The following is a 15,329-nucleotide window of genomic DNA, read 5'->3' as shown; positions in this document are numbered from 1 at the left end:
AATCGAATTGGGGAAGAAAGAAGTCTATGTCACACATTGACTAAAAGAAGGGGTCGGTTGATAACCACATCTTGTGGCATCAGGAAATCGTCAAACTGTTAATGATTTGGGGCGGGGGGGAATGTGGTTGGAGGGGAGACAGAGGCTTGACTACAGATTAATCAGGTTCAAACGGATGTCGGTTGTAGCAGTTGTGTAGAAATGAGGAGAACTGCTCAGGAGAGACTAGCTTGGAGGGCTTCATAAAACCAGTCTTCGGACTGAAGATTATGACGACATACTACTCCATTCGCGTGTGGTGAGAGGAATCTGACCTTATCCTCATGATCCCTAAATAATAATATCATGGATGCTGGAAAATAATTGTAGTAGGTAGAGCAAGGGCAGCATGGATGTCTGTGCTCTCTATCGTTCATAAGACTACGATGGAAGAGGCAGAATCGCTCCACAGTTTACCTGCAGTATCGGTTTTCTAAATTTAGTCACCAGTATTTTGCGAGACTAATGTTGCCTTTCTACTAACTATTCTCGTTTTGGCTTGCTTAGCGTCTCTGTTACATTGTCACCCGCTCTGTGATGACCTTACACAATCTTAGGAGCGCCCCTCTGAATTCGCTCAGCGTCTTCCGAGAAGCCTACTACATGAAGACACGAAATAATTCTTGATATCGGGTCGCTAAGGAATCTTGCGTGCGGTTTCCTAAACAGATTCACAGCGCTCTCCCAGAATCGTAACAACACGTCTAAGTCACCTGTTACTTTTTCTTGCTAATTATTTCAGTGTCAGTTAAATTTCATATTGCTTCGTGGAGACAGCCCTAGATATCTAAAAGATGTGAAAACTTACAGGGGCTTATCATCAACTGTGTACTCGGATACCATGGGTTCCTTCTTTTGTTCTGCGTCAATTATTTTGCATTTGTCGATGAAGTACAGGTATCATACAGGGTAAAAATAGACCAATCGATTGCAATTTTCGTGTCTGGCGATGGAAGATAATTGTTTACGAGAGCTTTCCTGAAGGTTTTAGATGTTTGCCGCACGTTGTCACACAACGAGTATAAAGACTTTACATAGTTAAAAATTATATCTACTGATTTTTCTCCTCCTGTGCGGACCACAAAAGCGTAAACAAAGCCGAGAAAGAGATCTAAGCCCAATCTGTATCGTTATACATACCTAATTGATAGTCTCTTTTCATTAACATACGGTGGATAACACTGAATTAGCTTGCACAATATAACCGAATGTCTCATTTTTACAAAATTGAAATTGAAAAAAATCCAAAGTTATGCATTACTGACTTTGAAGTGACCGTGCTTCACTTTGCCAATGTTTCTAAATAGATGAAAGGATTCGGTATTGTTGGATTATGCCATTACTAATCTTTCAGTGGAATGCCACAAATATTAAATATCTACGATAGCCACCAAGAACTATTTGAGGTGATAGGATCGCGTAAATCTTATTTTGGAGTAAACAGATGTCAAACTGATATTCACTGAGAGAACAATACGAGAGTATCATTCAGGCACCAAAAGATAGTTTACAACATTCTCATCCGACAAATTACTGTTATCAACCTGGAATTCTTACCAGTTTGCATAAAAGCAAGAGATAACGATGATTCAGAGAAGGACTGTGCGATTCCTCACCAATTTATTTATTTAATTCGACTCTGTCACGAAAAATTTCAGTGAGAGGTCTTACAGGAAAGACAATACCCAATGCAGAAAAGTTGTCTCTAAAATTTCCAAGAGCAAACGTATCTAGACGAGTAAAAAAGTTCTTTCCTGTTTACGTCTTGAGTAGCAGCAATGTCTACAATTTTTTTTAAAAACAATACAGCCTATATAGACACGCTCTGTTCCTGTGCACGCTATGTAACCATCACATACTAGCGGAATACGTACGCTGTTCAAATTTACACCCACTGTAAAATGTATATCTCCCACCTCCCGTAAGTCCAGAGAGTCGAAAGCTTGGTCTTGCCGCTTTCAATGCGGAAAATCTCTTAGTCAACGTGTGAGAAACGCTACAGACTACGGAAGTACAATCTACCTTTCAAATACGTTGAGTTTCCCTCTTTGGCTCTTGTAAATACAATTAGTCTGAATAAAGAAATAAAAAAATAGTATCATAAGTACTCATTGTCCTTGTTGCATACTAATTTTAATGAACAACACACCAATCAAATTTCCATTTTAATTATTATTTTAAACACAATGTTTTCGGAATGATCTCCCACCTTCAGGATTTTTTCCTTACACAGACGATTGTATTCTACAATTAACAAACACCGTCAACCTCTTCTAAAATTATGTGATTTCTCTGTTTCCATCGTCCAGTTTAAATCAACATACACAGTCCCAATTACGAATATATCAAAAGCGCATCAGATATATCACATTCTGTCTTAATTTATAATGAAAACACATAACATTATTGAACTGGGCAAGCTACTGTCGTCTAAAAAGCATTCAACTGTGGGCAGTTGCGAGTCATTGTGAAGTTTTCTTGTTCAGTTCCATCGAGACTAAATACTAATAAGCAAACGAATGTGTGGCGTCTCGATAGGTCTGGCCAACGGATTTCGATTTTTATGTGTCCACATTTCTTTGAGCAAAATATGCACGTCTAGGTCCTTGTGCCAAGTTTGGTAATAAGTTTGTAAGTTTCGCACTCAGATAGGAAGTTGCCATCTTCGTGGAGTTTGGAATTTTTATGATAACAAGGTGAAAGGAAATGAAATAAAAAGGGTAAAAGAATGATTCGAAAGAACAAAAATACGACTTGCCCAAAAGATATAAGTCTACTGGAGAAAAGGCAAGCATTAATCGAGAAGCATCTGAGACTAGAACGTGGTCCTCAAACAGCACAAACAGATACCAAGAAAAGAAAAGCATTCTTGTAAACATACTGAAGGCTGTTAATAGCTTCTAAGACACCTGATAAGCAAATAAGCTCATGCAGAAATTTGTACAGCACTATTAAAATCAGTAACATTATTGCCTAAGTCAGTGGTTCACTAACTGCTGCTCCTTGACAATATGTTTACATAAAGATGCCCTTTCCTTTCTGTAAACATACATCACTGAAGTAAGACCAATTAAAATAGTAAAAATCAACGTAGCAAGCAGGGGGAACCAGATTTTTCTCGTCGCTAATGAGTACTTTTTCGGCAACAATCTGAAAATCTTTCTTTTAGATTCCCGGTGATTATTGGAAGTACACGACTTTATGCAAGTGTCACTCCTACAACATTCTGTGCTGAAAATATTCTGAAATTTATTTGTCTCCTTAGAAAACATTAATTCCCATCACCAGCACTGCCCTTAGCATATAGGCCTATGTAGCAGCACTACAGGTTGCTGGGATGTGAATCTGTGTCGATCACATACAAAACTCCGGTTTTCAATCTATTAGTAGGTTATGGTAACTGATTTTGTTTCATCACTTTCCTTGATTTTTCCCCAATATCGGTAAAATAATAGCTCTTTATCCAATACGTTATAACAAGAGCATTCAATCGGAAAGACTTCTCTCTTCAATGACCTAGTGACCGAAAGCATGCCAAACCAGGAAATCAGTGTACTTTATGAAGTCGAGTCTTATTTGAATTTAACGATCTTCAACGCTTACTGACTAAAACGCATGGCAGATTTTCGAACCATATGGCGTTATTTTTGAAATAAATTGCATTACGTGCTAGTTTTGTAACTTCGAACTTGAAGCTTTGTTGTAATAACCGTCTTAGTCAGCCATTTATCAGACGGAAAAACAGAACAGAATTCTAAATGCAATAACATTTGGTTTGTTTGAATGGCAACATATACATCACGCTGTAACTATAATGAACATGATTTATTTGTGAAAAAATTTCCATTATGACATATAATGTTGATATGTTACGTAAAATAAGTCGCGCGTCTCCAACAAATTCAAGCTGCAGTAGCGGTGACGGCGTTGCAGGACATAACACATTGCTCAGCACTTTTCCAATTGCACCCCACGGAGAGGTCAAAAGATAATAGAAACTTTTTTTAATATTTTTAAAGGAACATGAAAAGAAAGGATAGTTACACACCACAAACGTCTCTAACTCTGATAATACTAATACGTGGTGCACAGAAAATGACAGACTGCAACTTTTTATTTCATATTTATAATGACGTTTATCGACTTTGAAGCCGTAAATTAATTCCTCAGTAGACAATAATAACGCTGTAGACCAAAACTTATAATAGAACAGCTTCTTATGGAAATTAATATGTCATAAAACTTTACATCCATTTGGAGATAATTGGAAATAACTAACAGTATTAGGAGAATCACTGTAAGCACAAATACGCAACATTCATTACCGTATGAAACTGGACAGCAAAATTGTTCGGCTGTTAAAAGTCTAAGAACAAACCATTGAATGTCATTCAGCAATAATTCTACTACTTAAACGTTGTTTCAAATAGAGAATTGTAGTTACTGGCGAAAAAACTGAGGATGCATTACTTTTAATAAAACCGACGGAAAGAAAACAGAACAAGCGTTATAGGAGGAAACTGCGCGAAACGGCAGGCTTATTTCAAATATTCTTAATACACCTCGGAAGCGGAGAAGTGATTAAGGTCGCAACAGGTTGTTCTGGTCCAATCGATATGCTGAATGTCACGGAGAAGATTGAAACCGTTTATCGCTGGCATTCTACAGTACAAATATGAGTACCAAAATGATAGCACAGAGGAAAGTACGTTTTTCTTTTGGCGATACGTACACAAACTCTACTTGTTTTTCCTATGAGTAAATAAATAGGTAAAGTGAATCAAGTAAGATTTTAGCATACAGTCTCCGGTTTGCCGGAAAGGAAGGAAACGGAGCGGAAGTAATTGTCATACATGTAAACATTATGATTTGTTACTGGTAAGGACAGTGAATCAAATTAGTTATGAGGATTAATTAGCTTCATTTTCCAAAGAGTCGTACAATGGTTTAGCTATGGTCGCAAATAAGAAACTATGACTTCTCTAATTAGCAAATAAATAAAAATATGAAAAGTGTCATGCTTACAATGAAAATATATATTTTTCTGAAAATATCTATTTTTCCGACTAAGTAATCGTGTTACGAGTAAGTTTCTTACGATGCCATCTATTAACTGTAGATACTGCCGCAAACAAGAATGGGAATAAATGGTCAGCTTTGTCACGTGGTGAAATGCTTTCCGAAGAAGTAATTAACCGAAAATAACAGCTTCATCCGCTACTTTTTGGTTGAAACCGACTTTCAGCATCATTACTTAACAACATTATGATTACAACATTAAAACGCATCTTCCGTCCCGAAACTAGAAATTTCTACATCTGTCTTTGCTAACAGAGCAGAAAATAGTGGACGTTACTGTGATTACAGTGTTCCGTAAATTGGGTGATCTATCCGTTTAAAAAGTGCTAAGAGAAGAAACATATCTGCCGAATCTTCAAAATATTTCAGTATTTCATGTATGGGGTTTATTTACTTATTCAATAATTTAGTAACAAAAATAAAAACAGGCTACACTATTTGGCACTGTCGTGCTGAGTGAAGTAATGTGAGCACGACTACCAAGGAAGCGCTGTAGCCACGATCCAGCCGAAGTGAAATGCAGCCTAGGAGCTAAGTTCTGGGAAACGAGACCACGCGGAGAAAACTTGCGATACACGGCCTCCGTATATCGATTACGGGCGCGAGAAATCGTAACACGCCTGCAACGGCTCCGGCCGCGGCAGCTGTCGGCGCGCTAGTGACGTCACCACCCACACACACATACAAACACACAGACACGCGGCGGGAGGGGAGGGGGGTGGTGTGTGACGTACCTGCGTCCCTCCGCGTCGCAGCGCCGCCGCCGCACTGGCCGCCAGAGACGCTGGCGACGCCGCGGGCAGACTCCGCGGGCGGCCGCGTGGCGCGCTGCCGGCGGCCCACTAGCGCGGCCAGCGGCGGGGGGAGGAGTCCGCGTTACGTAAGCTCCACCCAGCGCCGAAGGCGCCGCGCTCCCTCCACTTCCTCTCCTCCCTGCGCCTCCTTTTACCTTTTTTAATCCGCAGCTATTCTTTTTTTCTGGCCCAGCGGCTTCACGTGTGTGTGTGTGTGTGTGTGTGTGTGTGTGTGGCGCCGGACGCCTTGGCTGGGCGCAGCCTTCTCTTCCCGCGTGGACTTTGAGACGCGCTCTAAGACGGCCAGCATTACGCTAATGCGTACCGGTGCCTGCACGTGTACTGTGCCCTCTCTCTTTCTCTCTCTCTCTTTCTCTCGCTCTCACTGTTTCTGTTTTGTTGACTTCCGCTCACTGAAACGTTGTCAGATTTAATTACAATTAATTAGTCTCTTTTCTGCGTGGACCACGTGCATCCTGTGTTGTGACGCTACAGTACGTGTCTGCCTCATGAAACCTGTTTACGCTGTAATTTGCTTTCGTTCACAGGCATTTATGGACTACTTAAAGCTGAGTCCAAAACTGAATCAAGATTCTATGCACCTATGCACCTGATGTTTGTGCGTGTGTATGTGTGTGTGTGTGTGTGTGTGGGGTGGGGGTGGGGGGGGGGGTTCAGAATTAAGCTTAACACATTTCGGAGTTTTCGTCTGAAGGACGCAAATAAACGTAATGAGCTCTTCACTGGAAGAATTTCAACACTGATAGTGAGACGAATATACGAATAAAGGTTTACCGAAACTACTACAGTCAGTCGCCATTTGTTTCCTCGCTAGCGATTCTCCGTCAGATAGCATATACATATTGCATGTTTGCAGCATTGTGGGGGTCGTGTTTAGTTATTACTATCTCTCGATTTCTCCTTATTTCACACATTACACTGGAAAACAATACAGTTTTCCAGTGACGTTAGTTTAACAGCACTTCGCAAATTTAGCCACAGGTAACAACTTCTACGTGCTTCACGTCGTACGAAAAAAGTTGTAAGTGAACGTTTTAAATGGTACACAGCTCACAGAATTTGAGGAACAACTGGAAAGTTTTAATTTCCTCCAATAAAACTTGACTGCTGTTAGCGTCAAATTAAAACCCATTATCAGCTTCTATCAGAATGGACCGGTGTCAACACGTTCCTGTACTACCGTGTGAATAAACTTATCTGCAAGCAGAGTTCACTCGTCCGAATCCTAGTACACTATCAGTGACTTTGCTTCCTGGTTCTTTGAGTTGCGGGTTACTGAGGATTTCATATCAAAATGGATTATTAATATCATTGTCTTGAACATCGAGATAGAGATAGCGAGAGAACTGTATGTTGAATAATGGAACCAGTTAATTCAACCATCACAGAGATATCAGCAGTTAAATATGACAGAATAGTCATCACAACATCGTATTATGCAGCAAATAAATACGCAAAATGTTAGGAACATCGTTCGGAAATTAATAGACATTATTCACAATTTTTGCTTTTTCTATAACTTACAAAGTTTAATTCCATGACACATATTCTGGTTTACATTTTTCACAGTTCTTCCTTCAAACATTAAAAGAGAAGTCTAATGACTGACACTGTCTAGTACCTGACCGTTGGCATGAACTCCATATTACTTAACTAGGCATCATCCTATTGGAAATGATACGCCTTTGTCGTTCGCCGACATTGCAACCGATTTACTCAAATAATTATAGGGCTGCTTAGAGTTTAAGACGTAAGGGAGACATATTAGAGTCAGAATTTATCAGAGCTTTGGAAGAGGAGATAACATTCCTTCGGAAATTCTAAATCATTGGGGAAGTTAAAGTCAAGCAACTATTCAAGCTAACTTGTATAACCTATGAATCTGCAGACAAATCATCACACTTTCGGAAACATATCACCTATACAATGCCGGAAACAGCATGTGGAAGTATGTGCGAGAGTTTTTCCACAATCAGCTCTACAGCTCATGTATCTAAGTTGCTGATGAAATTAATATGGAGAGGAATGGAAAAAAACCTGAGAATCTATTAAGCGAGGAGCAGTTTGGCTTTAGGAAAGACAAAGACACCAGGGAAACAGTCCTGTTGCTGCGCTTGATAATGGAAGCAAGACTTAAGTAAAACCAAGACACCTGCATTTTGTCTACCCAGAAGGAGCGTTCTACAATTTAAAATGATAGACTATTTTCTAAATTCTCAAGAAAATACATGTAAGGTGTAGGAAAATGCTAGTAATCTCCAGTATGTACTACAACCAAGAGATAAAAGCTAAGAATGAAGGATCAAGAACGAAGTGCTCGAACTGCTCCTTCTGTTCAACCTGCACATCGAAGAAGTAATGACGGAAACAAAAGAAAAGATCTAGAGTGGGAATGCAATTTTGGGTGAAAAGATATCATCGATAAGATTGGGTAATGACATATCCAACCTCAGGGAAGGTGAAAAAGAATTACAGGACATACCGAGTGCAATATAAAGTCTGCTGAGTATAGAATATGGACTGAGAGAGACTGAAGGCCGCGAAGGTAGTGAGGAGTATCATAAATGAGATTTATGAGAACTCACCATCAAAAAAGTGGAAACCAGGAAGCAGATGACGTGAAGGAATTTTGCTAGCTTGAAAGCAAAGTTATGTATGACAGACGGAGCCAAGAAGACGTGAAAAGCAGGTTAGCACAGACAAAGAGGACATTCCTGGCCAACAGAGTTCTGTGGTATCATACAGTGGCTTTAATTTGAGGAGTAAATTTATGAGAATGTACGTTTCGAACACAGAATTGTATGGGTGTGAATTGTGGACTATGATAAAAGTTGAGAAAAAGAGAATCGAAGCGTTTGAGATGTGATTCTACAGGATGTTAAAAATCAGGTGGACTGATAAGATAAGAAATGAGGCAGTTCCACGCAGAATCAGCAAAGAAAAGTCGTTTGGAAAATACTGATAAGAGGAAGGGACATGATGAAGGACATGTGTTAACAACGTAAGGCTGTACCACCATGGTAGTAGAGGGATATGTAGAGGGTAAAACGTGTAACGACAAACAGAGATTGGAATACAGCCAACAAATAATTGAGCGCATAGGAGGACATAGGAGAGAAATTCGTGGCCTGCCTCATTTCACCAATCAGAAAACTGAAGACGTAAAATAGAAAACTGTTATAAATCCAGGGCCAACACAGCTCTAGTCTGGCCAGACACACAAATTAACAATACAAAACATCATTAGCATGAACGTACGATTCCAACCGTGGTTACGAGACCGTGACCAACGAGTATCTCAGAATAGGATGAAAGTACGTGTGCTGAGACCTCAAGGAATAGCTTCCATGCTGCTTGAGGAAGCTACAGACGCAAAAAGCCGTAGCGAAGACAGAGGCTGGAAAATGTCGTAGAAATAAATGACGAAGTAGAGTGCAATTCTACTCTGAGATGAAGATACTGGCACAGGAGAATTCGTAGCGGGTCGCAGAAAATCAGTCATAAAACTCGCGAAAAATACTAAATATTAAGAAAAAGAGTTAAGCTTCTACATGATCTCCGAACAACGGTATATCTTGGGATTCCATGCACAACAAATCGTTCGTAGAGGTGAGATAAGATAATAGAGATGGAAAAAATCTTAGGATCTCTTGACTATCGAACATCAGTATTTTAGACAGATATTCAAAACTACCTGGATGACAAATAGCGGTCCTGTTTCAATAACTGGTCTTTTACGGAGCGAAATGGTACAATCAGGTGCCTACAAACGAATTCTTTATTCTTTTCATGTATCTTAGATCCACATGCTTCCCGTTTTTGTTTTAAAAGGAGATTTTACTTTCGCGGGGTTTATCTTTCGAGAGACTGTCCGAAAGTTTAAAAAATGTTTAAGAATAGCTGCTCTTGTACATGGCACAAACTGAAACTAAACGGAAGGTAGGGCTTACTGCGCCGTCGAAGTCGTGGTCTCCAGACACGGAGTACTTTCTCAAATTGCACTAAGCCAGCTGAGGGCCTATCTGCAGTACTAATGTGTAGAGATATGAAGAGGGCACGACTGCGTAGTGGTAATTGTAGGCAAATGAGGTGCAGGCTACAATTCATTGTAAGGATACAAGGAAATAGCAGGTTTTTACAAGAAAGAATGGCATACAGTACACCAGCATGGCCGAAACTTCAGTACTGCTTTAGTGTATGGGGCTTCCTTCAGGATTACTCAGCATACAGTGAATGGGGGGGGGGAGGGGGAAGATGCCTTACGTTTTACTTTTTACGAATTTCGACTACAAGGAACACATTTTTGTGTTTCCAAAAAGAATTTCATATTCTGGAAGGTATTTAAAATCTTATTTTTGCATACAAAAATTAAGCTTCACTTGACGTATTTGGAAGTTTGGAGTTCAAAGGTCTGAAGATCAGTACACCGATTCAACACCATGCATCCCCAGACCATAACACATGGATCACCAAAACGATCATGTTCGACAAAGTTCCTGGGTGCATTACGTGTTATCACCTTTCGCCATACGATGTTACGTCCAGCACAGTCGAACATGATAATTTTGGTGGTCCAGGAGTTACTGTATCGAGAGATATAATGTTGGATGGGCGCACTGACCCCAAAATATTTCCATACTGTAAACTCATCTGCCAACGTTATTGTGACACAGAACTTCTTCCCCCAGTGTGTATTTTGAGGGCTGCATTTGGCTCTGAATTCATTTTTATGGATGACAATGGGCGACAGTATCGAACAGCAGAGGTAGAAGAGTTCTTAGGTCAGGAGGATACTCAGTGAACGGACAGACCTGCCCGTTTCACCGACTTAAATTCCATGGAGCACGTGTGTGAGGCGTACTGCAGAAGGTCCACATGCACCAATGACCACCAGAAGTTGTCAACCGCGCTGGTGGCGGAATAGAAAGCCTAACCACAAGAATTCTTTACCAACCCGGCGGCCAGCATGGGAGCACGTTGCAGAGCATGCATTGCTACCGGTGGGGATCATACAGCCTATTTAGAACCATGTCCCGCTTTTTGTAATGTCTAAGGGTCCATCATGAACCGTTGGACTTCAGCGCAATTGTTGTCTTTGAGTAAGAGTGTCATTTCGTGCCGCGCGGGATTAGCCGAGCGGCCTGGGGCGCTGCAGTCATGGACTGTGCGGCTGAGCCCGGAGGAGGTTCGAGACCTCCCTCGAGCATGGGTGTGTGTGTTTGTCCTTAGGATAATTAAGGTTAAGTAGTGTGTAAGCTTAGGGACTGGTGACTTTAACAGCTAAGTCCCATAAGATTTCACACACATTTTGTCATTTCGTTTCGTTTCACTGCGTATTTCTTTCAGTTATCTTCTGTACTATACCGAAGCTCTTCTTTTCATGTATGACCCAAATTTCATCGACTTATTTTACTTGGCAGTGGCACATCTGGCGAATGTTACTTTCGTCCTTAATTTCTGCACAAAGTTTACTATCTATACACGAAAAAGAATCGCGGCAGATGGTATTACAAGGGAACTATTCGTCGTGCTATGTAAGTGTGTAACTAAGCAGTTCTCTTAGGTTGTTCGCAGATGATGCTGTAATTTACCCTCTAGTAAGGTCATCCGAAGACCAATATCAGTTGCAAAGCGATTTAGAAAAGATTGCTGTATGGTGTGGCAGGTGGCAGTTGACGCTGCATAACGAAAAGTGTGAGGCGATCCACATGAGTTCCAAAAGAAATCCGTTGGAATTCGATTACTCGATAAATAGTACAATTCTCAACGCTGTCAATTCAACTAAGTTCCTAGGTGTTAAAATTACAAACAACTTCAGTTGGAAAGACCACATAGATAATATTGTGGGGAAGGTGAGCCGAAGGTTGCGTTTCATTGGCAGGACACTTAGAAGATGCAACAAGTCCACTAAAGAGACAGCTTACATTACACTCGTTCGTCCTCTGTTATAATATTGCTGCGCGGTGTGGGATCCTTACCAGGTGGGATTGACGGAGTACATCGAAAGGGTGCGAAAAAGGGCAGCTCGTTTTGTATTATCACGTAATAGGGGAGAGAGTGTGGCAGATATGATACGCGAGTTAGGATGGAAGTCATTAAAGCAAAGTCGTTTTTCGTCGCGGCGAGATCTATTTACGAAGTTTCAGTCACCAACTTTCTCTTCCGAATGCGAAAATATTTTGTTGAGCCCAACCTACATAGGTAGGAATGATCATCAAAATAAAATAAGGGAAATCAGAGCTCGAACAGAAAGGTTTAGGTGTTCGTTTTTCCCGCGCGCTGTTCGGGAGTGAAATGGTAGAGAGATAGTATGATTGTGGTTCGATGAACCCTCTGCCAAGCACTTAAATGTGAATTGCAGAGTAGTCATGTAGATGTAGATGTAGATGTATGACCGCTTTTCGATGTCTATCTGTATCATTACCCAATGCAAAAATTCATCAATATGGATCAAAACAGTGGCAGAGCGCGAACAATTTACTACAGTTGTGTTCTTCCGCCTCTTCTGGAAAATGCTGCGTACGAGGACGACACAAAAAATTGAGACTTTCGCTTCCCATTTACGTATTTGCCAATTAGGTTCGATTCGTGGTTGTCACCTATAAAGTAGGCCCATTTTGAGTTTACATGCGTCTGCATATGCGCCTTTTGCGGCTCAGAGATTTTCTACGTGATGTTTTCCGCGGGGATATCTGAATGGTGTGAAAACTGACAGTTGACCCTAAATAATGAAAAGTGTTAGGTCATCCACATGAGTGCTAAACGGAATTCCTTAAACTTCGGTTACACGATAAATCAGTCTAATCTAAAAGCCGTAAATTCAACTAAATACCTAGGTATTGCAATTACGAACAACTTAAATTATAATAATAATAATGGCGTGAGACGAGGGCCTCCCGTGGGGTACACCGCTCGCCTGGTGCAAGTCTTTCGATTTGACGCCACTTCGGCGACTTGCACGTCGATGGGGATGAAATGATGGTGATTAGGACAACACAACACCCAGTCCGTGAGCGGAGAAAATCTCCGACCCAGCCGGGAATCGAATCCGGGCCCTTAGGATTGACATTTTGTCGCGCTGACCACTTTTTTTTTACATAATGGAGTAACAATAACAAACATAAACTGCTGCTAGCATTTTTTTTATATAAGACGATGACCTTTATAAAATAAAATATTGCTGGGAAACGTAAATAAGTGGACTTTTTTTTACATAATATTGAAAAAAAATATCCTGCTTCTGTCAGTACAAAACAATAACGGTCTACGTTCCTCTTTTGGGCGCGTACCTCGCTAATCCCGTTATACCTCGCGTTGGTGTCGGGTACGTCTTCACGTGTGGTTGTGGATCCTCTCCACTGTCCTGGTCCTTTCTTGTTCTGATACGTATAGACAATAATTACATTCTCTTACCCGGGACACCCCAATTGGCTGGGGGATCAAGCAAGGCACTCCCTAAAAAATTTGCGTAATATGTTCGATATCTCGGATGTCTCATAAGCTGTGGTTCAAATGGTTCTGAGCACTATGGGACTTAACATCTATGGTTATCAGTCCCCTAGAACTTAGAACTACTTAAACCGAACTAACCTAAGGACAGCACACAACACCCAGCAATCACGAGGCAGAGAAAATCCCTGACCCCGCCGGGAATCGAACCCGGGAACCCGGGCGTGGGAAGCGAGAACGCTACCGCACGACCACGAGATGCGGGCTCATAAGCTGTGAGTGATGTTCCCGTAGTAAGGCCCAAAAGTCGAGAACATTCTTACTGCCGTCTCGGAAAAGATAACGCACAGTCAAACCTCGAACCCAAGTCACTGCGTTTGTCTTTGTTCGGGGATAATATGTCCTATCTGGGAGAAGTAGTATGCGTGGTTCTATTGTTTGCGGCCCCACCCGAAGGAAGAAGGCGATCATTTTTTTGACCAAACACCATACGTCCGCCGAAGGACCGCATATCAGGCGATGCTCCTCAGTGTCTATAACATTGCACTGCGGACACAGTGGCTCGTCCGCCATATGAATTGTATGCAACCTGGAACGAGTCACATATTACCCATTTACCACCTGATACCACAGTGCGCGCGTTCCCGTATCAAGGTGTGGGTGGTGCACTGTACGCCATACCACTGACCACGTAACTGTTGGTTGGCGGCGCTCTACGGCATTATTCGGCCGTCGTCGAGTCAAGATGTGATATATATCACGTGTCGTTGCCGTCCTGGTAGTCGGTAGTTCCATATGTACATAACTGTGTTCCACAAAGAAGGTTCGCATATGGGCAAGCGATGGTGAGATGTGAGACACCGCTACCGGAGCCGAACGAGAAGATGGAGCGAGTTCGTCTATCAAGGTGCCCGTCAGACTGGTGTGGTGTCGTGTCCACATCTTTATCATTGTGGTTACATAAATAGCCACTGCTCGGTCGCGTACGTGGACTAGTCCAAGACCTCCACGACTACGAGGAAGGGTGAGGGTTTCGTATCCTACCTTAAAAAGCAGACCTGTGCTCACAAAATATCCTAGTGCCGCTAGGATTCGGCGTGCCAACACCACCGGCATAGGAAGAACTTGTGCCAGGTGTGGGATGCGAGAAGCTAGATAAATGTTGGCAAACGTGGCCCGTTGTATCATATCCAGTTCCCTTAACCTGTGACTTCGGACACTCGCACGAATTGTTTGCAGAAGATGTCTGTAACTCAGTGCCGCCGTGCGTCGAACGTCTGTAGTGAAGATAATTCCTAGGCATTTCATCTTGTTGATCGGCTGTAATGGTGCTACACTTCCTGTCGGGAGTCCTCTCCCGATGTTCAACGCTCCCGACTTTGCCATATTCAGGCGACTTCCCGTAGCCATACAATACAAATTAATCCGATGAAAGGCCGCTCTTGCCTCGTCGCCTGACCGTGCTCCCGCAGAGCAGCGGCTCGACAGCGATGGCATACAATATCGTTGACAGCGGACACCCTTGTCTGAGCGATCGTGATATGGCGATGGGTCCCACCAAGCGTCCATTGATGAGCACTTTGGATGCGGCTCCGTGGAGTAGTCTCATGACGACGGTGACAAAACTTTCCGGAAACTTCATTTTCGTCATCACGTCCGCAAGATAAGCATGACTCAGCCTGTCAAATGCGCGATCGAAGTCTATCGATACCAATACACCCCGGAGACATGTTACCACTCAGCTACCGGGGGCGGACAACTTAAATTGGAAGGAACACGTAGAAAATGTTGTGGGGAAGGCTAATCAAAGACTGCGTTTTATTGGCAGTACACTTAGAAAAATGCAACAGATCTACCTAAGGAGACTGCCTACACTACGCTCGTCCGTCCTTTTTTATAATACTGCTGCGCGGTGTGAGATCCTTACCAGGTAGGACTGGCGGAGTA

Source organism: Schistocerca cancellata, chromosome 9 (genome assembly GCF_023864275.1).
Source record: "Schistocerca cancellata isolate TAMUIC-IGC-003103 chromosome 9, iqSchCanc2.1, whole genome shotgun sequence".
In the NCBI taxonomy this organism is placed as follows: domain Eukaryota; kingdom Metazoa; phylum Arthropoda; class Insecta; order Orthoptera; family Acrididae; genus Schistocerca; species Schistocerca cancellata.
The sequence above is the reverse complement of the archived record's forward strand: the minus strand, read 5'-3'. Positions refer to the sequence as shown.